Below are 27,837 nucleotides of genomic sequence, written 5' to 3'. Positions count from 1 at the left end.
ATCTTGGAGTCTTTGACACAATGAAAACTTTATTTACAATATCTGAATGGGGAATAATTAGAATCACGCGAGGAAGCGGTGGTGCAACACTTCACTGTTCATCTCTCTTATTGTGGTTTATTCCAGTAACTCGATCCGAGTCGTGAGGATTGTTTTTGAAGGGGACGCACGAACGGTAATCCCGTTAATCGGAGTGTTATCGCGATAACTTGCGCACGGAATAACTGCCGTTTCCACCGACTATCCTCGCCCTCTTTTCATCTTCACTGACATCCTGCTACCTCATTGGGAACGACCGATGAATGATTTAGGGTGACGGACTTTCGTTGTTCGTTCGCTGCTCGTGCTCCACCGGCGATCCGTGTCAGCACCTCGGACGGCGCCCTCACCACGTGTTTGTGTACGAGACGTGGATTCCTCTCTTCACCCCCGTCCCCCTAGCCCCCCACTTCACCCCCAAACTCACCATTCTTTTTTATTTTTATTTTTTCCTTTTCTCAAAATGAAAATCCCTTCAGTTGAACACCCGAGCTTTGGGCGGTGTATTTTTGTGATAGTACGCTCGATGCTTATCATGAATATACATATAAAATGAAACTTCAATAAGGAATCTCTAAATAAATGTGAAGAGTTATTAAACTTTCACCGTCGGGGAAGCTGAAGAAGCATCGAACGGGATAATAAAATACGCCAAACATTTACCTCAGAAAACCAACCAACTCCACCTCTCCCTGACTTTCAGCTTCTTCTTCACTTTATAATCATCATCCTCCTTTTCTTTTTCCCCCTCTTTCTCCCCGCGTTCCTTCCCACGCCATATCGACGCCTCGTTAGCGGCTCTCATCGGGGGGTTCGGACTCGGGCGGCACGGCGCGGGTAAGAGGGCGAGAGCAGAGGATGTTCTGAAAGATTGGATGGAGAGAGTGGGGTGGGGTGAGGAAGTGTGGGGGGAGAGTGAGGGGAGAGAGAGTACAGAGGGGGGGGTGGGGTCTCACTGCGTGATGCGAGCCCCCATGGCCCCCATTGTAATACCGCTGGCGGCTCCACGGACTGGACTGCACGTGGAGCTCGAGCTGACCACGCGCTCACCCTGTGAAGTGCACTCGATGCTCGTGCCTCGTGCCTCGATGTGCTGTGCTCGCGTCCTGACCGCCTGCCCTCCCCCTCCCCCTCCCCCACGCTCCCCGATCCCCCCCCGCCACGATCCCCGATCCCCTCCCCCACGCTCCCCGACCCCACCCCCACGCTCCCCGACCCCACCCCCACGCTCCCCGACCCCACCCCCACGCTCCCCGACCCCTTCCCCACGCTCCCCGCCCCCGACCCCTCCCCCCGGAATCGCTGCAGATCCCCAGCAATGCTAAACGGATCATTTCGATGAATGACGTCCGGGGCGTGGATGGTGGTGGATGGTAGGGGAGGGGGAGGTAGAGGACGGGGAGGTAAAGGAGGGTTGCTCGCGCTGGAGGATGATGCGCTCGCGAAGGGAGTAGCTTCGGATGGGTTCGTTGCACGTCCGACATGTTCCATCACCGGAGAGATCGAGTGCTCACGTCACAGGGTCGTGCTGCGCGTGTGATCCGCAGATCCCGGTGATTCGAGAGCAGCACGAGTGTCCAGGGTTCGTGCCCCGTCGCCGGACACCTGATGTAAGCACGTGGCAAGCCGCCGGGTCCTCTTTCATGGTAATAAGGTATTGTGCAGAGCCGAGCCGAGCCCTCACCGTGCCCGAGCCGAGCCGAGCCCTCACCGTGCCCGAGCCGAGCCATCATCGCGCCAAGTCAAAGGCAGCTGGCGCTTCTTCTTCTTCTTCTTTTTATTCCGTGCATGATGAACCCCCCGCGGGTGCAGCAGCTGTGTATCGTTTGCTCTTGAAAGGAGAACTTCATGAGATGTTGTGCCAATAGACGTTTCGCTATAACAGCAAAACAAACGACTACTTGTATTATTTATGCAACCCCGGTAGGTTGTGTAATTGTAAGAGTTACGTCATAACAGCATGATGTAACCAAGGAGATTTGACATCTTTGACCTCCCCCCCCCCCCAATGTCAGCTGCATACCTGGCAGGTGTATCTTCTTGAACCTTGAGTGTTGTCATATTTATTTTATTTCTTGGCAGAACACCCAAGGTTTTATTTTTTTATGTGCCTTGTAGAGTGATCCGACCACGGCGTTCTCGAGGGTTTGATAGCGGAGAGCAAGTGCGTACAAATCCTGCTCATCTGGTCAGTGTCTGCCTTTCCAGATGCCGTGACGTCCGACTACGCAAGGTCGCACCAACTACTGCACAGACAAGCCCAGGGAGATCAACGCCGGACCTTGATCGCAATCGGATCGTCTCGTCCCGAGGATGAATGTCTACGAGTGGAGCAGCGGTTGCATTACCTTGCATTGCAGGATGATGGTTTGTGAAGGTCTTCGTTGTACGGCATGATGTGCATCTCGTTTGTAAGAGTTGTGCAAAGGAGAGACCCGTGAGCTGCGCAGCCCTTGGGGGTGGGCTTCGTGCAGTGAAGCAATGCAATTTCTGCTCCGCTCGTACACGTTCACGTTCATCCTGAGGATGACATGATCTAATGGCGTTCAAGGTGCAGCGTTGACCTCGCTCGGTTTGTCCGTGCGGTGGTCGTGACGTTAGCACGGCTTGTGGTCTTGGTGCAGAGCATTCGATGAATGTTGAGCGGCGTCGCATTTCGCGTGCCGTTTAGATCCGGCCCACGGGTCTTGCTAGCTGGGTCCGCTGTGCCGTGCACGGTTTCGAGTATTGCTTTTGTTCATCTTGCCGTGCGGCTTAATATCGACCCATCATGCCAATCGCGTTCATTCCCCCTTCACAAGCATCCCCTCCCTCCACCATTCCCCCTTTTTTAATCTTAAAAGGCAGCAAAATGTCACGGCAGTGCATGAGGCGGTTTATTTTGCATTTATGAATGGCCCGTAGGTATCGCATTGCTGGCAATTCAGCGGTTGCCCTGGAAACGGGTACTGAAGGGAATCGGTGCAGAATAAAGGGTGCACATTCTTCCTGCTTTCGCCCCTTCCACAACTCATCTTCCTCATTTAAATCCCTCCGAGCTTCTGCCTGAGCGATTCGGGTGTGTCGTTATGCAGAAGGTACCATCAGGTGGCATCAAAGGTCAATGCCACGTAGGTCATGGATTGCAGTGTTAACCCGATTGGGTTCCCTCTCGGATACCCTCGATGTAACGTTCAGCTCTACTGTCCCAGTAGGATGTACTTTATTGACTTGGGCCAGTGTTTTTGCCAAGCAACCTAACCCCATCATAAACACCTTGTGGGCTGCCTGAGAGAGCCGCCCAAACACAAGGTGTCAGAGTTGCAGTTGCGTGATTTTGAATCTGACGATATTGGTCCCATCATTCATCCCTGATGCTCCTGTGGGTGCAGCTGCAGGCATGGATCTGGGCGGGGCTCCGAATAGTGCTCCTTGTGCTCTTGGTGGATGACATGACGTGATGTGCTCCAGGTGGACGACGTGGCGTGAAGTACGCCAGGACGACGAAGTGACGTGACGTGCTTCAGGATAACGAAGTGATGTGACATGCTCCAGGACGACGACGTGACGTTACTTACTGTAGGCGCACGACATGACGTGACCTGCTCCAGGTGAATGACTTGATGTGACGTGCCGTGCCGTAAATGGACGAGGTTACATGCTCAAGGTGGACAAGGTGACGTGACTTGCTCTCAGTGAACGACATGGCATGATGTGCTCGAGGCGATGACGTCGCGTGACGTGCTTTGCTCAAGGCGGACGACATGACGTGACTTGAGGTGTTCTCGGTGGACGACGTGATGTGACATGACTTGCACTAGGTTGAACACTTGACGTGATTTGGTGCACAATTGCAGATCCTCATGTTTGCTTGTTGTCCCCTATTTTGGAGAATTTGAATGCAAGTTTATCATAAATTATCCCCCCCCCCCAATTCGGGGTGGGGCGATGGAGTTGGGTGTTCTTCATTTTTCTGTTTTGTTGTGATATCGACTCTGTCTTCATTTGAATTTCTGACACGAGGTATGGCTAGGTACAACTATGGTGGGATGAACCAATTTGTCCACCCCTCACCTTCCTGTCCCTGACCCCTCGACGCACACACCACTCACCCATTCATGCCTCCAAACGCCTCACCAACCGTAAGTCTACCCACCACCCAGACATGGGCTATCACTCTAGTCATCCAATATTGTCCATTTCCGCCTTCCCAGCAACTGGCTGCCTCATCCTGACTCATCATTGAATGGGGACAATTGTACCGAAGTTGCGAACACGAACCAGACGCATCACGTGCCATTCGGCCCTGTTCTGCCATAAACGGTGAAAATCTTTTCTTTTCTTTTTATTACAAGATGACTGAGGCTCAAGGAAGAGTTGTTCGTATGTTGATTTGTAGTGCAATGTTGGACACAGGATTCAAACCTGTGCCTTGTGTGTGTGTGCAAGCTGAACTTCCATGTCGTGGTATCAAATGTATCCAATTGCATGTGTTTAATTAATTCCCAGTTTTTTTATATATATTTCGAAAATGTATCTGTGACTCATGGAGGTGCTTTATACATAACATGCATTACAGACAGGACAAATACACGAGCAGAGATTGTTGTACCTTCACGTGACTTGCAAGGACATTAGTGCACATTGCATCAACATGTTTGTGGCATTTGAACCTCTGTTCCCCTACATCACAAACCAAGGGTTCACATGGCAACACTGCTGCTTTCAGGAATATTCTGGGGTTTCAGTTTGGTAGGAAAAGCACAACAGAATGACAAACCCGATCACATGGCGTGAACAGCAATACCACTTGCCCCCTTTGAAGAGCAGCCATATTACAATTGCCTCACAAGTATATTTGTTCACGTGTGCAGTGCATCGTCGTGGTTAAACATGGTCACAAATTTAACCACTAGAACAAAACCGCCCACAATCATCTCACTGGAACAACCATTGGTTATAGGCGATGGATTTATTGCACGATCATGCGCCAATCCGGTGCTAATACAAATGTGTAACATGGATGTTGGGATTGAATCATTGATCGGAAGATGTTTTGTACATTTTCATATTGATTCGAGTTTTGCTCACAGACTCGTTCGAGTTTTGCTCACCGGCTCGTTCGAGGTTGCTCACCGACTCGTTCGAGTTTGCTTCTCTGAATTCAATCAATTCGCCCAACATTAAATCCCCTTCTGTGTTTGAATAATTTCCCATCTCTCCACTGGTGCTCACGTGACCTTGTGAAAATCCCCTCGACTGGCGCTCATCTACCCTTTTGCATGGTGGTCCATGGTCATGCTCTGGAGATCTTTTGTTCATCCTCTTGTGTAAAAGTGGGGTTAAACAGTGTATGTAGGGCTTATGAAATGTTGTGACAAAGCCTATTCTTGCTGTGTTTAATTATTAGGGTACCAAGCCTTTCAGGCTGGTTATAAGCCCGCGTTCACCAAGTGAAAAGCTGGTTAAGCTATCGGTCCCGTACACGTGTGTACGTACGTGTCTGCATTTTGTTATTCCCTTTTCTCTGGAACTGTTTGTCGAATTGACATTTTCACCATAAGTGTGACTCGTCATGCAGAATGTATTAATGATAATTATGATGTCATAGGTTACGTGATGCGGTAGCCATGTTGGAAAGAAGGAGAAACGTTGGACATCTGGATCTCCAAAACCGCTCCATGGAAAAAAAAATTGAAATTTGGCACACGTCATGTACTCCTCATGGGGAATGTGTGAATTTTTTTTTTTTAAGGATATCAGAGGTGCCTTCGTGATGACGTCATAATTGCATACATAGAATGCTATATATAATCAGTATGAAAATTTTTGATGGTCATCTCGGGATAAATTGGTCAACAGAAAAAAAAATATTATGTTGTCGTCGGTCAAGGGGTTTGGCAGCCATATTTTAAAAAAACATATAAAAATCCTTCAAAAATCTTCTCTGAAATTGCTGAACAGATCGAGGTTAAACTTCACAGGTGTGATCGCCAATCCATGAGAAACAGAAAGTTCCTCACCAATAACATCATACGAGGTGTGTTCAAAAAGTATCCAACCTTAATTTTTGGTGCGTAAACAAATGAAGCGAGGGAGGCGTGGTTTGGTGCACGTATGTAGGCGATCCTAATCCGTATGCATGAATATTTTCCCACCTGCAGAAGTTGTCAGTCACCGACAGACCGCCGATGAGTGAGGAAGTGTAAGTGAGCGCCGTCGGATTTCCGTTTTTGACAAAATGACGGAAAAACTTGAACAACGCTACTGCATCAAATTTTGTGTAAAGCTTGGCGATTCCCAAGTGGAAATGATCCGCAAGATTCAACAGGCCTTCGGGAACGAAGCAATGGGCACCACACACATAAAAGAGTGGTACAACCGCTTCAAAGATGGTCGCACATCAGTGAAAAGTGAAGCACGTTCTGGTAGGCCCTCAACATCCAAAAATGAGATCGTCATTGACCAAGTGAGGACCCTGCTGATGCAGGATCGTCGAATCACGATCAGAGAACTTGCAGACGAGGCGGGCGTCAGCATTGGATCCGTTCATTCCATTGTGACTGAGGATTTGGGCTTAAGGAGAATCTCAGCGAAGTTCGTGCCAAAGCTGCTAACGATCGAGCAGAAGCAACTCCGTTTGGAGATCGCACAGGACATGCTGGAGACTGTGAACAGCGATCCCAACTTCTTCAACACAGTGATCACTGGCGATGAGACCACAGTGATCCGTCATTTTGTCAAAAACAAAAATCCGACGACGCTCACTTACACTTCCTCACTCATCGGCGGTCTGTCGGCGACTGACAACTTCTGCAGGCAGGAAAATATTCACGCATACGGATTAGGATCGCCTACATACGTGCACCAAACCACGCCTCCCTCGCTTCATTTGTTTACGCACCAAAAATTTAGGTTGGATACTTTTTGAACACACCTCGTATGTCACATTGTTTGGCAGCCATATTGGATTTACCCTAAAACCTACAATCATCTTCTCCAGAAGGGCTGGACAGGCCGAGGGGAAGCTTCACACATATGTTCCCCAAGCCTTGGGGATACCAGGGTGTTCATGAATAGTTGATCGGTCACATGCATGATTTGGCAGCCATATTGGATTGAAGGAAAAATATTGAAATTCTCTCTCCTGAACCGTTGCCTCGATCGTTGTGAAAAATTATGATCCAGTAGTGATGGGGAATATGTTTTAAATTTCAACCTGATTGGAGCATGGTCTGATCTGACACCCAGAATTATTTAAATTTTGAATCTTTGTTCTTTTTTTATTTATTTATTTATTTGTTAATAAGGCTCACTTGGCAGCGTCTGGATGGGTTTAAGGGTGGAGGAGTAACAGTTGAAACCCAAGTCCTATCCAGGTTCCTCTTCATTACTTCATCTTTGCTTTCTTTTTTTTTTCTTGTTTGGGTTCCTTCTAATGACGACACCATTGTAGCACCTATTTTATTTGGTCTTCTGTTTGATTTAAAAAAAAATATTTTAATGACAAATTTGCCACCAGAGGAATTGGCTCGCACCAAGTCCTTCTCATGACTGTGTGTGGTACGTATTCTACAAATACCATCTGGTTATTATTATCATTATTATTATTATTTATTATTTATTATTACTTCACCATATTTTGAGCCGTTTTTCTCAGAGACCACTACTCCAATAGACTTAGAACTTCACAGGGTTGTTATCTCGTGCACATCTTTCAATGAACATTGGTTTCAAAGACGTGGCAACCATTTTGAATTTTATGAACGATTGTCAAATAAATTTCGAAGATCTCCATAACCGCTGACCCGATCGATTTGAAACTTCACATTTGTCATTGATAGAGCATGTCACTTCAGGTTTGCAAAAAGGGAAGAAAACAAAATGGCCGACATGGGCCAATCAAAATTGGGAAGATGCTGGATTTGGATCGACAAAACCAGTAGACTATATACTCTATGGGTTATAGGATATAACAATTATGATTTGAATACTTGTGACCATATCCTGTTAACGACTCCTTTACAACCAATAGGCCTACGGTGTCCATAGGATAGGAACGTAGACTCTATTGTTCGATACAAAAATACAGGTTATCGGTTTGGTATTTTGCCACTTTCAGAAACCTTTCAACTCCAGGTGTCACACCTTGGAAACCTTGATAGTTATTAGCATCTCTAATAAAGCTTATCCTTGTCTTGATGATGATAGCATTAAGTAGAGCAGAACCTCGTCCAAGATGGAAGATGCACAATTACGTATTGAGCACTACCCCTGAGGGGTTAATTATTTGGTGAAATATCTTCCTTTCGACGGCAGGTTTTCTTCTTTTGTGAAGACCTTTTGTTGTGAAGGTTTGCTGCGAAGAGAATTTATTACTGGGGGTGCGGAGTATAATCTCAAGGCATGTTTAATTCCCAATGAAATACGAGCAGGAACTAGAATCCTTTATTTCTAACTGGAACAAAAAGATTTTGCGAATCTTCAAGCCACATAGAGTGAGCAAGACTGAGATAGAAAGAATGACTGGAAAGAGTAGCAAAATGGATGAAATTAAAATGAGGATGTGCAGATGCATTGGGCATGTACGGTGTATGAAAAACACTAAAAGGGCGATACTCCAGAAGCTTGGAGATCAAAGGAAGATTGGATGACCAAGAGAGACCTGGTGAGTTACGGTGGAAAAGGATCTGAGGAAGCAAGAATCTCCCTGAGCAGTGTTCAGTCAGCGTGCCGAGGATAGGTGAAAGTGGTGGGAGTTCCTCAAGAGGCTCCATATGTTGTCAGACATGGTAGGATCGTTAGTAAGTTTTGATATAACAAAGGATTTGTATATAGAGAGAGATCGAAGATCATGAAATAGTTGAATGACGGGGGTGAGTTGATGCAGCCATGGAGTGGATGTAGTTGGCATGCAAAGGAGGACAGAAAAATGAGCAAGGAACAAACACACAGGTAGCATAAGTAACTATGTGCGGATAAGATGAGGGAAGTGGGCATTGTGCTTGAGTAGATAAGGAATATGTAAGCAGTCAAGCTGCCAAACAGTCAATGTGGACAAAGAAGAGTCTATCAGAATAGGGGATAACTTGGGATGCCATTTTGAAGGAGTGGAGATAAAAACATGACTGGACAGACTCGGGGAAGCAATTCCAGAGTTGAGTCGAGTGTGGAGTGTTGTGAGTAGTTAACCTTGACTTGGTTTGGGTAACGAGGCTTGGATTGCCAGCATAAAAAAGATACATTCAAGACTGATGTGTATTCTTTTGGAGGAATGCATAAAGATGTCAATCAGGATCAAGGGATGGCATAATTTTTCACATGTATATTTACCTCCACCGCTGAAGGTGGATGGAGGTTGTTTTCACGTCTGTCTGTCTGTCTGTCTGTCTGTCTGTGAGCAGGATGTCTCCAAAAGTTGCGGACGGAATTTGGTGGACATGTTGGGTGTGTGACAAGGACGAATTGATTAGATTTTGGTGAAGATCCATGTCCGGATACTAGACTTTTTAAAGTGATTCTTCACCATTGAGAGATCGGGCCAAACCGATATATAGCACGATGTCTCAAAAAGTTGTGGACGGATTCGGATTAAACTTGGTGGATGAGTTGGATAGGTGACCAGAATTTTGATAAAGCTGATTAGATTTTGAAAAAGATCCACATGCAAATCAGGCCTATCAGTGGGATATATAATGTAAACTGTTCCACCTGGTGGAAGTGTGTGTTCTCATCATGGATGAAATGGGAGGAAGACATATGGGCTATAATCAACAGCTGGCTCTCCATGGGTGGCTGGTAAAGTTGTCAATGTAGAGGAAGTGATTTTGATTGGTTTTAAGGTGGTAAACCTGAAAATGTTTGTGTGAGTGGAGGGAGGGGGTTAAGGGTAGCAAAAAAATATATAAATATATACACCACCAAGTTTAACTTCATTAATAGTGAAGGTGGTTGACTCGTTAAGGTGAACAGAAAAGTTTATCTTTGTTAATCTAGTAATGATGGGGTTTTTTGTATACAAAGTCAAGGCTCATGGAAGAGCGAGAACACAGAACAGATCAGGATGCAACAGAACAAAAGGAATAGTAGAAAGAGTGGGGGAAACACCAACAGCAAGGTTGAAGGACAAAATAGAGTAAGATGGACAACAAGACGTAGACGTACAGATGAGGAGTAGGGGAGAATGCAGGGGATGGACAAGATGGATACTGAAGCAAAACTTTTGGAGGGAGGGGGTATTACAGGTGTATATTTTGGATGGGGGGGGGGGCTAATCTGAGATGGTGCTGAATAGCTGTCTTGAAGAACTGGAGGGAAGAATGACATTGAAGAGAATGTGGAAATTGATTCCACACACAGGAAAGAAAAAAAAAAGAGGAATGAATAAGTGAAGGTGGGCAGTGATCCTGGATTGTTGGGAGTTTCACCAGAAGGGTATTGATGGTTGACCACGTGAGCCCTGCAGAAGCCTGGGGTGGGCGAGAGGGGACCACGGTAAAAACAGAGGGTGAAAGACCAGAAAGGAGGCAGGATCATGGGATATTCCTCAAATTTTGAAGACCTTGGTTTCCACGTCATCAAGCTGAGCAATGTGTGAGGCAGGGGCACAAACCCAGAGGCGAGAGCAGTACTCCATCAAGCTGCGGATGAAGGCCTTTTCGGTGGATTGGAGTTCTGTTGTGCCAAGGAAGAACTTTGTACAATGGAGAATGCCCAGTTGGCGACTAGCTTTGGAGGCCAACTTTGAAATATGGTTTGCCCAAGAAACATCATGAAATTGAACTTCTTCGAGAGGGCTGTTAAGAAAATAGATTGTGGGGGGGGGGGGGTGGAGGTGGCATAAAAGAGAGAGTGGGAGTTTTTTCAGGATGAAAATACCTATTCCAAGTGATTTCCCCCCCCCCCCCCCAAGGTCTGAAGAGAGAAAAGTGGCTGAAGCCAACCGATCTGAAGGATGGAGGATGTCATGGCAGAGGGTGAAATCATCAGCAAAGAGATAAAGAGGATTTTTCAGAGAGTCAGAGAGATCATTTATGAGGATCAGGAATAGGACTGGGAACACTGCCTTGGGCAGCCTTTACAGCGAGAGGAGATTAAAGGATTCCGTCGAGTGCCACTCATTGACTACGAGAATACAAGTTAGTCTGTAAGCCATTTGTGGAGTTGGCCTTGGCTGCAATAGGCAGAGTTTGGAGAGTAAGGCAGGATGCCAGACTAAATTGAAAGCTCAAGATATGTCTCGAGAGATGGCCCTCATCTTATGTCTGATATTGAGGACCATCGTTGCGAGAGTAGAAGCAGCTTGTTCAAGGTAATGACCTGGTCTGAATCCAAATTGGCGAACTGAGATGAGTTTGTTGGAGAAAAGCAAGGATTTTATCAACTGTGATGGTGGATTCCACGACCTCGCTGATGATTGGAAGTAAGCTGATATGTCTGTAGTTGAGGAGATCGGTTTTTGCACTTTTTCTGTCATGCAGTGATGCTGGCTCACTTTCAAGCAGATGGACGATGACCTCGGGCAAATTATTGGTAGAAAAGGTCAGAGAGAGGAAATACAAGTGCAAGAGTAGCAGAGCAGGTTTATAGAATTCGCGAGTTGATGCCGTCAAGTCAATTTGCAGAAGCGGAGCTGATTGGTGCCAGAAACCCCTTTACCTTCTCAGTTGCAAGATATGCAGAAGCCAGAAGCAGTTGGGTACGATAGGAGAGGGTGGATATAGAGAGTGGTGGGTTGGAGACAAAATTTGGAAGCAAACACATATTTGAGGCATTTGGCCTCACAAGTGGAGTCTCCTGTGGTGCCATTTGAAGTGAGGGAAGGGATGGAAGGGGAGCATACTCGAGAGTCAGATTTAACAAGGCCCAGGTTTTAGAGGAGGGAGATAAGTTTGAAAATTCATTCTAGTGGTTGGACAGATGTTTCTTTTTTATAGCTCTCCTGAGAGTGGACAAACTTGTTTCGGGCTTTTTGGAACGATCTGAGATTGCCTTCTGTTGAGTTAGCTTTCCCAGAAGAGAAGGCAAGTTGTTTCAAGAGCAACTGCCTCACCCCATGATTCTGTGTACGATGAGTAGGAATAAGGTTTGGATAACTGAAGACAAGATAGGATGAATATGTGGACAAAGGAGAGCAGGTTTCTGTGGAAGAATTCCCAGGTTGAGTTGATATCAGGGGCAGAAGATATGAAAGACCAGTCCTGAAGAGAGATGGCTGCTTGCAGTCCCTGCACCAATTTGCCTGAGTGGACTGGGGGCTGTTGAGGTGCTGATTGAGGAGTCAGAGCCACTGGGATTACAGGTTTCCTGGGTCAAAACGAAGATCCAAGCTTTCAGTGAAATCTTGGATGCTGCAATCTTTTTGTATTCGTTTGTGGTGAGGATGTTGAAGTCACGGAGAGATTCACTTTCATTGGCAGTGATATTCATGTGTCCGCTGGCTGTGAGCCAGAGGTCAATAGAAGTCTCGGTCGGGCCTGGGGAGTCATGGATTCGCTGGATCGTGGGCTGTGTTGTCGGTACTTGTGCGGGAGGATGAAAGTCCGAGACTTCAGGTCCTTGGTGCTTCCAATCTTGCCTTATGGATGTGAGACTTGGACTCTGACCAGGGATCTGAGACGGAGAATTGATTCCTTTGGTACCAGGTCTCTTTGGAGAATCCTTGGCTATCGCTGCTCGGATTTTGTGTCCAAGGAGTGGTTGCTGAGAGAGACTCAAATGAGATTTCTAACTTGCAAAGTCCGTGAGTGTCAGTTGCGGCTGCATAGACAATGGGCTAGTTTTCCTGAAGCTGATCCTGCTCACCAGATTCTCTTGGTGAGGGAGCTTCGTGAGTGGAGTAGGCCAATGGGCCGAGCACGTGCCTCATGGTTACAGCAGGTTCATCGGCATCTCAAGGAGATTGGGATGGGCCAGGCATCTGCCTGGGGTGGGAGGCGGGTTTGGCCAGACGGAGGACCCTGGAGTACTGGTGGAAAGTGGACACCGATTTTCTGCTCTGGCGCATGCTCCCATACCTGACCTGACCTGAACTGGCAGGCTAGCTGGCATCGAGTTTATTCTCTGAGAATTGCGAGAGAGATGTTGACTCTCACAGGCATATGATGTTGACTCTCGCCATGTGGCAGGCCCCCACATGCACCTGGAAGCATCCGAACAAGCGGATGTGAGAATAGAGCGCCTACTGCTGAGGGAGTAGTTGCAGGAGCAACAGCAATAAGAACTGAAAGAAGTTTCAGAGGAAGTCTGAGACACACGGACCATTCTACAACAAGCGGGGCAGGTGGTTGAGCAGGCCCAACAATGTGTGTATAGCTCTTGCCACATTTGTGGCATAGCTTCTCACAATGACCTTAGCTGCTTTTACTGCTGCAACCCAAGCTGTTCCACTGGCCACTGTGACTGCAATAAAGGAGCAACCTATACTGCCATATGTTGCGAGCAGATGGAGGCTCTGGAACAGGAGTCGACAGCAGAGGGAACGCCAGGCGGCCGAACAGTGGGAGTGGAAGTAGAGCCTCGATCCCCACTACTATACGTGGCAAAATTGCAACGTTGTTGCTTGTTGCCGCTGTGGTTCCCACAGCGGGGATGATCGCGGTTCCCATGGTTGGAGCAACACTTATGTTGCTTGGTGGGACGACGGGTATACGTACTGTGTTCCAAGTGTTGTTGGCAAGCTTAGTGTTGGCTTCGTGTTTATGGTGGCTGGCTTGGGATCTTAGGGTCCTGAGTTTGAGCCCTGTTGGCCGCTGAATTAACACCAGATGGGGTTGACTCAGCCCATCATCCTTCCAAGGTTGGTGAAATGAGTATCAGTGCACTGGTATAGGGGCACAGCATCAGCAGAGTTGCATCCCAACAAAATGATAGCTAACCGGCAGCCAACCTGCCAAACGCAAGAAGAAGAAGAAGAAGCAGAAGAAGAAGAAGAAGAAGTATTGTTGGCTGGCCACCCACCCCACTCTTATCTCATTTGTGGACTTGCAACATCAAAAGCCTAGGACACGAAGGATAGTGTCCTCTGTGAAGATAGATATTTTTGCCATGGTCGTATGATCGAATGCATCGACCAATCGAGCCATAGCCTTGCCAGCTTTCTCTTAATATGCTTTCTTTGCAACAAGCAGTTGTTCTATCCTTGCCAGCTCTTCCTCTCTCTTTGCCCGAAGCACATCTTGTTCTTCTGAAACTTTACACCACCACTCCTCAGTCAGTTTTGCATCTGCAATTGGCAACAGATGGGGTTGACTGCCTGTCATCCTTCCGAGGTCGGCAAAATGAGTGCCAGCTTGCTGGTATCCTATGTTGGAGTGGTGATCCATCCAGGATTGTGTCCAATAGCCAAAGAGACTGCTTAGACAGCACCAACGCTCTGTACATAGTCCCAGTGGATGGATGGATGGAATAGCCAACAGGCGTGTGTCTCTTTTTGCCGTTGATGAGGTCGAGATTTGCCAATCTGTTTGTATTTCGTCCACTCTCCAATTAAATGTTCCATTTCCCTATGGCGTTGTTCCTGTCTTGTTCGTGCCATATCCAAGCAACTTTGAGTGTCAGGGAGGAGCCCGGTTGGTCGCTTGCATTCTGCGAGTCGACCTGTGGCCCTTGCATGTGCTGCCGGAACAGCTGCGCATGCGTACCCTTCGCTTTTTGTTCAGCCTGTGTGGTCGCAGTGAAGCTACAAGCTTCGGAGTGCCCTTTGGAGGATCCTTCAGAGCTTTGGGGTTGCTTGCAACATTGTTGCAGCTGCAGCCAAGGCTCGTGTTGCTCCATCTTAAGATTCGGCACAGTGCAATGCTGTTGCTGCAATATTGTTGCTACTATCTGCAAGTGGTATGTTGCTGCTGTTCCCACCATTGCAGTTTCTGCTCGAGTTGGAATCTTTTTGCTCTTTCCTTCCTGAGGTCGCCTTCCAGCTCTACTTCTCTGGCCCACTTTTTTGGCATGGTCTGTGCCAGACCGATTCAGGTTGCATCGAGTTCTGCTTGGAGCATTTTGGAATCTGAGTAGATTCTGCGTATGCCGAGCCACCTGCACATACCAAAGTCGTCGAACTCTGAATCGGATTCCTCCTCATCTTGTCCCTTGTATGTGGCGCATGTGTTGTCATTCCCTGTAGCTATTTGCCAAGTGTACCCATCGTAGATACTTCCGAGCATTTGCATGTGTAGTTGGTCTAGCTGCTTTTGTAGGTTGGCAATCTCCTTGTGAAAGCTGTCGCCTTCTGCTTCCTTGTTGCGGCCCTCCTCGCGAAGCTTCCCCCCCCCACCCCCAAGATCCACAAGCTATCTGTCGCTCTTTTTCAAGTTGCTCTGTCTGTTGTTCCAACAGCACTTGTGTTGTTTGCAACTTTTTCTCTATCATGATGGGGTCCATTGGCACGACCTGTTCCAATGCAGAAATTTGCCTGTCTTTGTTTGCCAGTTCTTCCTGGGTAGCAGCAAGCTGGCTCTGGATCATTTCCATAGGGGTGGGTGTCTTGTATTTGGTTGGTTGTGGGAACAAGGAGACCATGTGGTCTTTGCGGTTGTGTGGTGTAGTCTGTGTCTCTCCCAACATAATCCGCAGTGGATGTCGTATTCTCCTGATGCTTTCAACAGCTCGCTCAAGGAAGAATCCATGTGCCAATATGTATAGTATTGGCTCTTCCGTTTGCACACATTGTGGTTGTAGGAACAGTATTGTCCACTTTTTTTTCCATAGAAATAGGTCTCTGCATAGCTGCTACATTCATAGTTCCCAGCATGCAAGACCAAGACCTTTCGTTGTTCCCGAGTTGGGTGCGGCCGTACATCCAACCTCCCATGATAGAGGAAGGGGTTTACAACGTCTTGTTTGTCCTGTTGTCCTCCAGAAAGTTCTTCAATGCGATGGTAGTCCTTTTCAAACTTTCTGGCCAGGTATTTGCTATCCCCTGGCATTCCAGCGTCGTTCCACCAATACCAGCCATCGTTCCAGTGCTTGTAAGGACAGTTCCGGTTGTGGCTGTTGTTCCACCTCTGAATTCGGAGCATGTGGGCTCAGCTGCCTCGATGACACGACACATGTTCCTTTGTTGATGGTTTCAAAGTCTCTTCCTGCTTGCGTACCCCACCCCACACACTAAGCATCAGACCTCGCAGGGCTTGCGTGGGATCTTCCTTGCCTACACCAGACTGATATGGGTTGCATCAAGCATTTCAAGGACTTGGAGCATTTCGGGATCTGAGAAGAGATTGCGTATATCCGACTCGGGTTCAGTCATCCTCCTTCCCCATTTCCTGACATGTTTGTTTGTGCCGCCAAAGGCTTTGTTGCCTTGCCAGCCCTTTCCCTCGACCAGAGCATTCGAATGTGGGGTGTCGACATTGTGTTTTTTGGTCGGCGTGGCATCATAACTCGGCATCTCTCGTAAATGTTCTTCCACACATTTTGCATGTATGGCCCATGTCGTTCTGACATGTATGTCTGTGCTTCTATCTCTGTGCTGGTACCTCTTATTTTTTTTCTTTTAAAAAAAAATATATATATATATATATATATATATATATATATATATATATATATATATATATATATATATATATATATATATATATATATATATATATATATATATACACAATATCAACACTCGTGTAAGAGCTGACCCAGAACAAAAACAAGGGGGCAGGAGACATGGACGGTAGAAGGAAGCACAAAACAGTGGGGAACAGACACATGAGGAGATCTGTGGAAGGGAGAGGGTTGGGTTGGTGTACACAGGGTAAACAAGATGGACACAACAGGGACTTTCAGGAAGGAAAGCAAGGAATTTGAAGGAGGGTATGGGGTCGATTAACGGGGGTAGAAAAGATCATGGTTTTGGATGATGAAAATTTTCAAAAAATAGCTTTTTTGTGGGGGGGTGGATTTTGTTTTGTTTTTTAACCGCTCTTTCGTGCCTCCGCCTTTGTAGCTATGTGCAAGGTAATATTAAATGATTCCTGACCCCATTCCTTAGTGGGTTTCGGGAAGTGTTTCGGGCACCCACAAAAAAATTATAAAAAATAACAAATTATGATTTTTTTTTTTTTTTCAAAATGCCAACAGGGATATAACAGCACTGGACAACTTCAGGTACCCCACCCCCTCTCTAATCCATAATAAATTCAAACCTCAACATTAACCTGCAACAGAAAAACAGATAGTACATTACCTTCAGCACAATTTACAATGCAAATACAGTCATGACTTTTGGTCGACCCTGTACAATACAATACAATACAATACAGTAAATAAATACATAAATTATGTTATTTATTTTGTACTGAGCTTCTTGGTGCCTTGATGTATACACATACCTATACCAGGGATGAGATGGAGATGTTTAGCCTCTCGTGCAACGGGTTGCAAGCACATGATGCTTTTCCAATGCCATAAGGGCCTAATGTCCATTCCACCCGTGTTCTTTTAGAATAACAAACTTTTTATGCTATTTTAACTTTGAGTTTATTTATGTTGCTTTTTTGCCATCAATTTACATTTGATTTAGAAATTCCAACTGGAAATATTTTATTTACTGTTTGATTTCACCAGGAGAAGCTTGATTATCCCACTTTGGGCTGCGTCAAAATAAAAAAACCGACGACATTGCTCTGCATCCAATGATCATGTATTAGCTTTATACTGTACTCAGGTCTCCAAGACAAACAAAAATAACCAATCCTGTGTAGTTTATTGTAGTTTATTGTAATAAATTTATATTTCCCACGTAGTTTATTGTCACCACTTTATTCTGCAACCACGAAGTGCTGCTACTCAGGCTGGGTCAGGTTGTAGCCTTTTTGTTTTTTTATTTTTCTATTTAGTCCAAGGCTCATGGAGGAACTGCATCACAAATATCAGTGGGATTAGCAACTTGACAGGATGGCCTCAACGTAGGCACACTCACCTCGAAGCTGTCGAGCCTGGGTTTGAATCCTGACCCAGCTATAAATTGTTATCCCCGTGTTTCACAGGCAGGGTGATTCATCAGTTTGTGTGCCGTCCTTCAGATGAATGCTAAACGGGCGTCCCATCTGTCAGCATTCGTTGGTGGATGGTAAAGATCCCACGGTGTTCTTCGTGAAGAGTGGATAAAGTATGGCCGACACCGTCGCCAAATTACAAATTCCTGCTCCAAACTACAGGGGGCACTGAATCATTGACACCACCGTGCCCTGTCCCCTCGCAATTATACAAAGCAGCAGTCATGTACTGCTCACAAAATGAAATGACCACAAATCACTCCGCACAAATGTAGACAAACACATGCGACAACACCTGACTTGATTGCAGACAAACACACCTGTTGAGCATGGGTGAAGTGATGCAACTTCCTCGGGCACTCTTGATACCGACGACGCCATATTTGTTACGTCGCTTTTTTTTTGTCCACACTCAGTGGGGCAATTAACGAGGAATTTCCTCCTCCCCATGGACACCAACCCACATGCTTTGTCTCTGCTTATATTTTAAATTCTGAGTGCCAAGCAAGGAAGCAGCATGTATCCTTTTTTTTAGTGTTTGGTAAGGCTCGGCCATGATCTGAATCGAACTGCCGACCTCACAGCCTTCGAGAGAAAGGACCCTCTTACAATGATATTTTCCGAGTCTGGTTGGCGTATGTCCCTGTTCTTCATGTGATATTGTGTACAAGCTCTTTTGCGAGCCTCAAAATTATTGTTTGTTGTTTTTAAACATCTTATCGACCTTGCTTTGATGAGAGCAGTATTCAAAAGTGCCTTTTCTCACCTTTTCAAGAATTTCTCTTATTGAGAGTCCATTGTACCTGCTCTCTTGTGATTTTTTACACATTCAGCACAGGTCTATGCAGATAATTCATGTTTAACAAACTTGGGATTATTTTCAAAGAATAAGTATGGTAGTTAACCAGTGGTGCGGATAATGCTAGTACAGTATATTTCATAGACAGATGTACCATCCTCTCTACAGGGCGTTGGTGCTACCAAAGCAGTTTCTTGGCAAGGGTTACACTGGATGGTTTGCCATTGCCTTCCCAGTATTGTTTCTAAATTTTTAATTTCTGAACGTCAAGCAAGGAAGCAGCACGTACCATTTTTTTTTCAACCATGTCAATTGTCAACCCTGCGTACTTTGTATTCACATTGTTGATGTAAAATTTAATTCCGAAAGTTCCAGCCGACTCCGAGATACAGTTTGGAAATTGTGTTGAGAGTGCAAAAAAAAAAAAAACTCGAAGGCCACTCGTTGCCAGATAGGCCTCCACCCACATTATTACATCATTATACACACTTGTACCAAGTTTGATTTAAATCCCTGAACGCAGATTAAAAATATTAAATAATTGTGGTTGCCAGATCATGCGTCCGATCAGGTTGAAATTTAAAATATTTATTCCCCATGACTACTCAATCATAATTTTGAAGATTCACGTTGATTGATGCAGCAGTTCAAGAGATAGAAAAAATTTTTAAAATATTTTTCGTTCAAGGCTGCCAGACCATGTGACCTATTAATTACTTGTGAACACCCTGGTATTCCAAACACTTGGGGACACGTGGGTGAAGTTTCCCCTCGATCTGTCAAGCCGTTCTGAAGAAGATTTTAAAGTATTTATTCTTCCAAATATCATAGCTGCCAAATCATGTGACCTATGACATGATAGGTGGAGAACTTTTTATTCCTCATGGGTAGGCGATCATACCTGTAAAGTTTTACCCCTTCATCTGTTCAGCTGTGACAGAGAAGAAGATTTTTTTAAAGGTTTTATGTTAAAAACAATATGGTTATATGGTTGCCGAACCACCTGACCGATGATGTCATCAATTTTTTTGCCAATTACAATTTAACCCTAGATGACCCTCAAAACTTTTCATACTGATCGGATAAAGCATTTGACATGCGCAATTATGACATAATGAAACCATATATGACATCATCAAAAAAATTACACTTGTTTCCCATGGGGAGTCCTTAAAAAAAAAAATTCCCATGGAGCGGTTTCGGAGATAGAGGTCCAAAGTCTTTCCCCCCCCCCCTTTTCCTTATTTCCAACATGGCTGCCACACCATGTGACCTATGACATCATAATTATTAAAACATTCGACATGAGTAGTCGCACCTATGTTGAAAATTTTATGTGAATTGGATAAGCGGTTGTCGAGAAAAAAAAGAGAAAACTTGCATGGACGTACAGATGGACGGAAAACCCGAAAACATCATGCCACCGGCAACTTCGTCAGCGGAGGCATAAAAATATGTTCTAAATGGTGGCTTAGTACTCTTGGTTGTCCAAGAAATTTTGTGGTTCCATTAAAAATTGGGGCCGCTAATTCTAGAAACAAACCCAACAACAGGTAGAAACAAGAAGGGCACTCTGTAGAGCGCATACCGATACCTCCACCAGGTAATACCTGATCCACGAGAACATATCAGGCCCAATACATTTTTGAGATATCATGCGATACAGTACCATATCCTTTTTGGCCCCGTCTCTCAACGGTGAAGAATCACTTTAAAAATTAAATAATTCTTGTATCCAGATCTGGATTTGGATCTTCACCAAAATCGAATCAATTCGTCCTTGCCACACACCCAACCTGTCCACCGAGTTTCGTCCGAATCCCTCCACAACCTTTTCGAGATATCGTGCTATGTATTAGTTTTGAGCCCTATCTCTCAATGGTGACGAATTACTGAAAAATTCTGGTAGTCGGATCCGGATCTGGATCTTCACCTAAATCTCATCACTTCGTCCTTGTCACACACTCAACCTGTCCACAAAATTTCATCCGGATCCATCTCCAACTTTTTGAGATATCCTGCACACAAACAGACAGAGAGGGGTGAAAATCGATGGCGTAGGTGTAACAAGCCTTCCCCTGTGGTCAAGGGGGAGGATTAAGTGGAATGCTCATCGTTTACTGGAGACCCTCATGTCATAATCGATGCAAGAGTCCGTTTTTGTTCCTTTATTTGCTGTTCCTGATCAGAATACCCGCCCTCCGGGCGATCTCGTTCAAAGCATACAACGCGTTCTTTCTGACGCATACCTTTATTTGGGCGGCGTATTGGCAATTGACAACTCTATTGGCAAAAAAAATAACACCAGGTTACCTTCTGCTTATAATTCAAAACACCTCACTGTACTGGAAAATCGTGGGGACAGGAATACTGTACTGTAAATGGTGGAGACTTGTAATAACATCCTCCACCTGGAGGTGGCGTGACATGATGCACATTAACATAGAGAATTTGTGTCATGCCCCCTCCCCCCGCCCCCCCCCCCAACCAGAACCACGGGCAAAGATAAAAACACCCTTGTACATTAATTGGGGTCATGCTGATCTGATGTAACAAGTCTGGATGTAACCAACCCACAACTGTAGGAGGAGTCGCGCGACAAACACACACACACACACACACACACACACACACACACACACACACACACACACACACACACACACACACACACACACACACACACACACACACAAACACCGATCCATGATTAATAGCAAAGATGATCGAGATTCTAGATGAATGAATATCAGTTTGTTTGATTGTCGAGATATGTAGCTCGTGAGGAGGGGAAATATGTTGGAATAAGAGAAACCGGTGCAGGATCTGTTCGGCTTCTTGGTTTGGCTTCTCAAGCATCAGTGGCCACCATCACTGGAGGGTCTGGCATTAATTTGTATGGAGTTTCAGTTTTGTGTCCAAAATGATCATGACATCGTTCTGAGTTTGCCTCGTCTCATGTGAGCAGCCCATTTGGTAGGATTGGGATTTTTAGGTGTTTCAAGTGAAGGGTGACATTTGAGCTGTGTCGATCAAGTCTTATCGGTACACACGAGTGTTCATTTGACCTTCCATGTGTGGATCATTGATTGGCGTCGAGTAACCCTGAGAGATTCTGGAAGCTTGTGGGGGCATTGCAGGTTCTGTGAGGCCTCTGGGGATAGTGACTTGATCATTAAATCCCCCTTTTGGTTACTTCTCATAGTTTCCTGTATGTTGAGGGTGGAAACAATGAAAGAAAGGAAAACCTTATCATGATTTTGATTTGTTACCAAGAGGTCCACATTCTCTTTGGTCCTTTGGTTAGATGTTCATTCTCCTGATTTTTGTAAACACCTAAAAAGTACATTTGTGTCTAAAACATCAAATAGATACAAGTTTCAGGTGTTGATGATCAAATCTGGGGGCTCACAAAGCGAAAGTGTATGTCGGTCGCTGATATAAGGCGATTTGAGGAGCATCAGGCCTGAGACCCGATGAGCTCGATGCCCCGTGCACAACCTCGTGTGACTGTGAAATGTTGATAAAATTATCATCGCCATTCTATTTGTGTTGTTCCCTCCTGAGGCCTGCACAGAGCACCTCGTGCCACGTTCGCGGCGCCCTGAGCTGTTGCGTTTGAATAATTGCTGTGACAGAAACCTCTATCCATGGCTTTAACCCCCAGCTCTACATCCACGATTTAAGCCCCGGCCCTACACCCCATCCCTACATCCAGGATTAGAGCGTCACATCAGAACTGAGATTGGAGAAGAGGATATCTCGAGCTATGGTTGATATGACATAACAATGCCGTAAGCTTTGTAGCCATTTAGAGCCATCATACTCCAACATTTTTCAGTGTGTCTTGGGGTCGGTGTAGTTTTAGAGGTTAAAACCCGATATTATAAGAGTACAATGTCTGATATTTGTTGTGATCCCAATTCGTACCTGGAATACCCCAATCTTGGCTGAAATACCCTCGCTCCCAATCCGACAATCGCCAGGTTGATGTGGTGACATGCCAGGAAGTGTCCAACCTCGTTAAAAAGAAAAAACAAATGCAGAGAATAGTTTGTTAACTTGAGACATTAATTTGAGGTGCAATGTTACGATCATCATCATAATTTGATGTGCAGTCTGTGGCTTCTGGTTTGCATAATTATTGTCATGAGTGTGGCTGTGTCGCCGATGCAGCACCCCCTGCTGGTTAGGGCAGGAATTTGTAAAAAAAAAAATTCATGGAGCCGGTGCGAGCTTACCTCCTCTTCACGGAGGACACCGTGGGATCTGTACTATCCACCGACTAATGGCAGCAGATGGGACGCCCGCTTAACGTCCATGCGAGGGACATCGATGAATCGCCTGCTTGTGAAACATCGGGGTGACAGTTTATAGCTTGGACGAGATTCCAACCCAGGCTAGACAGCTTAGAGGCTGGTATGCGTACCTCCAGGCCATCCTGCCAGTCCAAATGTTGTGATGTTTATGTTTTGAACAGGTTTTCATAAATGGCTGTTGTTTGGAGTGTACGATTTTGGGAAATGCCAATGTCGTTTTTGGTTTAATTGGACAATCTTGCTAGTTGGAAGTTTGGGCCTGGCAGGGCAGGCTTCTGGCCTGTCAGGCGAGAACCTGAGCTCAGCAGCCGAGATTTGGGCCTGATGGGCGACGATTCAAGTCCACTGGATTGCAGTTCAGGCCTGATGGGCTGCCCTTGACATTTTGACGGCAATCGAGCAACCCTGGGCCTATTAGAGTTTCCAGTCTGTGTTTGTTTGTTCTCTTTTGTCTCTCAGAACGTCGTTTCTTCTGGCCAAATTTTTTTTTTTAGGCCGAGCTGGTAAAAGCATGTGGTTATAGGTCAATGACGTAGTTACGAATGCAAAGTCAACCATCTCCCACAGTGAAGTATGCAGTGGAAAATGGTAATCGTGTGAAAACCAATTAGCATCTCAGGACAGAGAATAAAGCGAGGGGAAAGATGGTGAAAAAGACCTATTTTCCAGGCTTCTGCCATCAGCGAGTGTGTGAGGCTAATTAAGTGGTGAGCCACAATCACCTGTAATTAAATATCAGATCCGTCTTTGACGTGAAACTGTCCGAGCATGTGTCCTTCCAGATGGCCACGGATCAGCCTTGTATCATGAATGCTGTCATTTATTTGGTTCATCCTTTGCATTCTGTTGCGAGATATTAAATGTCATCGGGAAGAGGAAGCGGTTTTAATATTCAAAGCAGAAACGTTTGCACAAACGAAATGGTGATAGCAGACGCCGGCACCCTGACAGAGTGCCGGAAAGGTGGGTGGGAAGGGAAGAGCGCCGATGCTGAAACGCCAGTAAAAGGTTTGAGAAAAAGCACTTTGGATATCATTATGGAGAGAGAACCATTCCCAGGTGCATGTATGCGACAGGTTTTGAATGATTCTGAGTTGCTCGGGTTTCCCATTCCATTTTAATGCCGAGCAGGTTCTGTCGCCATTCACAACTAACGCCCTCCACGTGTGGCCTTCAGGTACTTGAGCTGCGGGAACCTTGTACCGCGCCATGCTGCTGTTTCAAGCCGGCAGTAGCCGAGAAACTTGGCCCGGTCGGGCCTGTGCTATTTACCCCGACAATAATCGTAGAAAGCTTTTTAAACCATTGCTTCGAAAGTGTCAAAAATGTCCCTTGGCCACGGAGGGACCGGAGCTTGTTCTTGCTCCTGATCGCACTACCTGGTGTGTTTCACACGTTCACCTGAATGCCAAATACCCTACGGTGATGGTTGCCCACTTGATGGTCTTTCGTTTAAACGAGTGCTTCAGTGAGATGTTCATTACCATGTTGGAGCCTAACAACATTGGTGGTGATGATGATGATGATGATGATGATGATGATGATGATAATGCAGGACCCATTATTGGTGAAATGTAGTCCTTTTGTGGTCTTTACAATGCTATGGTGAACCATGAAAATGGCAAACCAAGCTGCCACTGCCGTATATCGTGGATAAGAGTGGTCTCGATGTCCAATTTGGTGATTGTTCTTTTTCTTTCTTCTAATGCTGGCTCTTTCTTCTGCTGTTGAGTGGTTGCAAATTGCAGTAGCTGCAGAGATCTGTAAGATGGTGATATTTGGCACTCCCCCCTTCTTCGCTGAGATGTTCACGAAATCTATGAGGATATCCACCCATCGCTGGAGCATAACATGAACTTTACATTTGTTCCACAAATGAAGAACGAGTCTTGCTGATGAAGACCGACGTCGACCGGGGTCAGGTAGAACAACGGATGAAATTTACAGGACGTTGATCGAGGTATGCTAACCGTTGTGGTAAGAAAGGAGAAGCTGATGTTTTGGGCGTGTACCTTTCGTTAGATTTTAAAAATAAAAATAAAACTCAGATCCTTGGTTGGTGGCCTTGTGGAGAACTTGTTTGTTCTGCATCTCAAACAGCCAGTACCAGAGCTTCCTCAGGCTAACGAGGATTTGCCTGCTTGTTGAATATTCTCCCATTGGCGCTGCTGTGAAACACACCATTGCTGCTCCAACAAGAGGAGAAAGGGAGGGATGTGAGCCATTGCCTTTCTCCATGTAAAATGGCGTTGTCCTCGGATGTATTATAAAAGCTTAAATTAATATCGAGAATGAACTTCGATTAACATCGCCGATCCTTGACTGTGGAATTGTGTTTCTTTAATACAGCCAGCTTGTTGTCTGTGCTTTTATATCCCACTTGGAAACCTGACCATGACTGAAAAGGAGATCTGAAGAATCTGCCTGATTCTGTGGCCACCCAGATCATCGGTTCGGAAACGTCCATTATTGAGGATCCGATCCTATGAACAGCTGGTCCATCTATATATAATGGAGCAAGTGCATGTGCAACCATTAACAAATGCAGTGTAGTGGCCGAGACCGAGAAAAATGAGTCGACCCCTACCGGAGGTATAACAAGCTGAAACCGGTCTCATTTGAACTGTATCGATGCCTAGTTTTCGAAAAGTGAGGTTGTAGTTGTTGAAATTCTGCACAACATGGTGAATTAACCCCTTGAGTGCGGGAATAAAAGAAAAAATGGCCATTTTCAATAATTCATTATTTACTTCAATAAGCATAAAATACATGTAGAATGGTTGATTATTTCAGGGTATTTCTATGTATTGGATATGTTTTAAGATATTTCAGGGGGTTTTATGCTCCTATGGTGGTTAAGGACCCACAAAATACCCCCAATTTTGGCAGTTTTTGCGCAATTTTAGCAAAAACTTGTACGTTTTCTCTTATTAAATGCCCAATATATGTTTTAAAAGTGCTAAATTTGATTATTTTCATCAGGAAGGGTGTTTCATTAAATAATGTGTCAGTTAAACTATGAGAGAATGTTCACAACCAGGTAAATGAACCCTTTCTCTGACATGTGCGCAGTTCGAATGAAAATTCTCATTTTTCTAAAATCGGCATCTTTTATGCAAAAATGAACTGTCATCATGGAAAACTATGGAAAATATAAGGCTTGCTATTGGAAATTGATACTATGCAAGGTATTTCATGGACTTTTATGCTGCCAAGGGGTAAAAGACCCTCTGGAATACCACTAATTTGGCTTTTTTTTTTAACGATTTCGGGCCAAACTCATTACATTGTAATTTTCGATGGTATTTCATATGTTTTGAGATATTCTGTGCAGTTTGTCATGAGCAGGGGATTAAAAGGAACCCAAAATACCCCCACATGTAGCATGTGTACTGCAAATAAATACAATTAATAATGATAATAACAGTTGGAATTTTCTCCCATGATGATATTATTAGTTAAACCAAGACACCATAGGTGGCATTGCCGCTGCTGATCTTTTGTTTTTGGCATCATGACACCTGTGCTTCTGTCATGCATGGCTCAAACATGTCAAATCTTCTTATCAACTTAAAGACACTGACCTCAAGAAGAGGATCATCACTCATTGTATTGGTCAAATTAGGCCTATTGAACAGGTAGGATCTTAAAAGAAAACCAAAGATGTTCTCATAGTACAAGATCAGAGGATTAATGAAACTATGTGCTGCAGGACGCATCAACTATGCTCGCTACACTCCAGCGTATATTGCAGAGATGAAGCAGTTGGAACAAACTCAGCCAAGAATGTATGAACACATGATGCAAGGTGGATTTGTTGTGCGAAGATCCCCACATAGAACATTTAATTGTGTGCCAACTGACCACGCCCTGGAACAAACTATAAATCAAGAAGAGTTTAGGAGGCATCATCGGCTTCACCCTTTGTAAAGAGGAACTTCTGCGCTGGCTGTTGACACGACAGAGCCTTTCAAAGACCTTTGCCAATCTGGTTCAAAAGCAAACCTTCATGAGGAGCTTGGAAATGCATGAATGAACAAGGACAAAAACGATCTGAAGACCATGAAAGAATACATTGTCAGCCAGTGTCAAAATCCATTTAATCTAGATGAGGTACCAGAATCGCTTCTAAACATCACCACCGGTCAAATGGCATCTCAAGAAGTTGAGAATTCTCTGAAGTGTATTCCAGAAAAAGGAAAAGCAGCCTCTGAGGACTTCGTCAAATAAAAAATTGAGACCGAACATTCTAAGAGTTTCTGGGACCCCTTGAAGAAAGAAACTGTGTTGACATTTTCAGACATGAAGAAGGCACTCACCAATGACAAGGACTGGAAGCTGATCATCAATACTGAGGTGTTGTTCAGGCGTCTATTGGCTGTCTCACAGAGTCGTAATGTCGATTTGAGGAAGGTACTTTGTTTTGAACTGGCCGCCATGCCACCAGCTCTCTTCCATGAAGATGGGTCGATGAGGAAAACTGCAAAAGCTGACCTTACCTAGAAGCTTGAGGCAAATTGTGCGGACGTTCTAGCAGAGCTGCCACAAATCTCGGCAATACCTGAACCCACATCATCCGCATACATAATTGATGGGATGGCTATGATTCAGAGTTTGGATGAAAATCACTTCACAACATTGCAAGATTTAGCTACAATAGTTCAGAAATGACTATTACGACTTTTCAGGAATCCTTCATTGGATATCAGTC

General features: G+C 45.2%; 1 protein-coding gene across 5 annotated transcripts in view; it reads left to right on the top strand.

The window, feature by feature from the left end:
- The first annotated feature begins 718 nt into the window (after positions 1–718).
- The window catches only part of LOC147016478 (disks large-associated protein 1-like), a 161,867-nt gene continuing 134,748 nt past the window's right edge, over positions 719–27,837 (top strand). For 2 of the 5 annotated variants that reach the window (XM_085845169.1, XM_085845165.1), the window contains exon 1: positions 1,335–1,649. The gene's annotated coding sequence lies outside the window, so the exon portion shown is untranslated. Of the gene's footprint in view, positions 877–1,334; positions 1,650–3,994; positions 4,342–27,837 lie in introns of those variants that run through there. The other 3 variants (XM_085845166.1, XM_085845168.1, XM_085845167.1) reach the window with 3 other exon arrangements.

Source organism: Eptatretus burgeri, chromosome 11 (genome assembly GCF_056783735.1).
Source record: "Eptatretus burgeri isolate ZD-2024b chromosome 11, Ebu_testis_v1, whole genome shotgun sequence".
Classification (NCBI taxonomy): Eukaryota; Metazoa; Chordata; class Myxini; order Myxiniformes; family Myxinidae; genus Eptatretus; species Eptatretus burgeri.
This window is presented reverse-complemented; position numbering and strand designations above follow the sequence as displayed.